This window comes from Felis catus, chromosome B1 (genome assembly GCF_018350175.1).
Source record: "Felis catus isolate Fca126 chromosome B1, F.catus_Fca126_mat1.0, whole genome shotgun sequence".
Classification (NCBI taxonomy): Eukaryota; Metazoa; Chordata; class Mammalia; order Carnivora; family Felidae; genus Felis; species Felis catus.
The window spans coordinates 111,395,576-111,398,202 of NC_058371.1; the positions used below are offsets into that span (position 1 = coordinate 111,395,576).

General features: G+C 36.0%; 1 pseudogene; it reads left to right on the forward strand.

Moving 5' to 3' along the window:
• The first annotated feature begins 1,124 nt into the window (after window positions 1-1,124).
• LOC101080966 lies at window positions 1,125-2,232 on the forward strand (annotated as a pseudogene).
• Window positions 2,233-2,627: the final 395 nt, after the last annotated feature.

Here is a 2,627-nt window from a genome sequence, read left to right on the forward strand (position 1 = left end):
GAATTTCTGTGGTATCATTTGAATGTATCTTTTTTTAATTTATAATTTTGTTGATTTGGGTCCTTTTGTTCATTTGTTTGTTTTTCTTTTGTTTTGCTTGGTTAGTCTAGCTAAGAGTTTATCAATTTTATCTTCTGAAAGAACAAATTCTTAATTTGGTCAATCATTTCTACTGTTTTTCTCTTCTCTGTTTCATTTATTTCTGCTTTAATCTTTATTATTTCTTCCTTCTGTTAACTTTTGGCTTACTTTGTTCTTTTCCTAGTTTCTTAAGGCATCATTAGGTTGTTTACTTGGGATCTTTCTTGCTTCTTAGTTTAGAAGTTTATTATCATAAACTTCCTCCTTAGAACTGCTTTGCTGCATCCCATAAATTCTGGTAAATTGTGTTTCCATATTTTTTTGTTTAAAGAAACTTTAAATTTCATTTTAATTTCTTCTTTGATTCATTCGTTGTTTAGGAGAATGTTGTTTAATTTCCATGAGTTTATGAATTTTCCAGTTTTCCTCCTCTTACTGACTCTTAGTTTCATGCCATTGTGGTCAGAGAAGATACTTGGTATGATTTCAGTCTTCTTCAATTTTCTAAGATTAGTTTTGTGACCTAACATATGATCTGTCCTAGGAAATGTTCCATGTATGCTTGACAAAAATGTGTATTGTGCTGTTGTTGCATACAATGTTCTATGTTAGGTCCATTTGATATAAGATGTTCAAATCAGTTGTTTCCTTATTTATTATCTCTTGGTAATCTATCCATTGTTGAGAGCAGGGTATTACAGTCCCCAAATATTTTTATATCATTGTTTATTTCTCCTTTTAGCTCTGTCAGTTTTCACTTCATATTTTTAGGTGCTTTGATGTTGGGCACATAAATATTTACAATTATTATATCTTCTTAATGTACTGACCCTTTTATCATTTTATAATAACCCTATTTGTCTTTTTTATACCATTTTTAAAGTCTATTTTGTCTGATATACATAGTTACTCCTGCTTTTTGTTGGTTACCATTTGCTTGAAATGTTTTTTGTTTTGTTTTGTTTTGTTTTTCCTATTCCTTCACTCTCAGTGTATGTGTCTTTAAGGCTAAAGTAAGTCTCTTATAGGTTGCATATTATTAGATCTTTTTTTTTTAATTCAGCCATTCTGTGTCTTTTGATTGGATAGTTCAATCTGTTTCCATTTAGAGTAATTATTGATAGGTAAGATTTACTATTGCCCTTTTTTCATTGTTTTATGCTTGTTTTGTAGATCCATTTGTTCCTTGCTTCTTACACTTCTGTCTTTTTTGTGGGTTTTGATGTTTTTGGTGTCAGTGTGCTTTGACTTCATCATGGTCTTTTTTCAAATACCACAAGATTTTTCTTGTAGTTATCATGAGGCTTACATAAAATATCTTAGTCCAGAAGTGAGCATTGCTGGGTTGTGGAGAGAAGGTGACTGTGAGGAGAGCATTTCTCCATTGAGCACTTGGATTTATCTCCCTCATTTCCAACATGGAAGACACTTAGATCAATTCCCTGGACCCTGAAAAGCCATTACAATGCCCCTGTGATAAAAACCACAGATGAGGGTCTGCAGGTTTCCTTATCATCTTATCAAGTGTAAAAAGAATCTTTCTGATGTCACAAACAATTGGCTACTTGTCTCTTTAATGCTCACCACCAGGTTCTTTGGCCCCAAATCAGTCATTATATCTCAAGCTGTAATGATAAAAGTTGTATTGTGCAGGTTGTTGTCAACCAAACCAGAAATCTTGGACAGGAGACTCTGGCTGAGAGCATATGGCAGTTCCATACTTGCAATGAAGAGTGGGATAAAGATCTGTGGGAACAGACCAGCACCCATTTGTCTGGGGCACAACCAACTACTATGGCAACAACAGCCCTGCAAGCAACATAGTTATGGAACAAAAGAGTAAACTGGCTTCAGGTATGTGCATTCCCAAGTCTCTGCTATATGTTCTGCCATGGAAAAATAATGGAAGTGCACAGTAACAGAATGTCTATCTCATCAAATGCTGCGCCCTAGAAGACTCTTGCTTCTTTCCACTACCAATGGGTTATTCATCTCTTTTCTCCTAAGCTAATTATAGAAAGATAAACTGTGACTTTCAAACTGAAAAGAAAATCTTAAATTTCTTAAGGAAAAAAGTGTTAAGAGGGGAGGAGATAAGATGGCGGAAAAGTAGGGGAACTGGGATGTCCCTTGTCCTTCAAACACAGCTGTATTGAGGTCAGAACACCCGAAATACCCAGGAATACAGTGTATGGAGTGACAGAAAAATCTCCACAGGTGGAAAGAGGTTGGTGGCACAGAGGTGCATATCTTCAAATTGGGAGAGATAAAATGGGTGGTGTCGGCATGGAAGGTGGGGAACTCCTTCTGTGGAGAGACAACAGAAAGACAAAGAGAGGCTGTGGAAGTGTGGTATTTTATGTGGACAAGAAAAAGACCTCTCTGGACCATGGACTGAGGAAGAAAAAATATGAAGAGTGACAGTTTCTACTTTGCAAACAGCCTTGGAAGCTAAACATCAGAGTTTTAAGTGTGCGTGACTTTCTCCAGACCAAAGCCACTGCTGTGTGATCATGTCCAGTTGGGAAGGAAGACAGCCCTGGGGC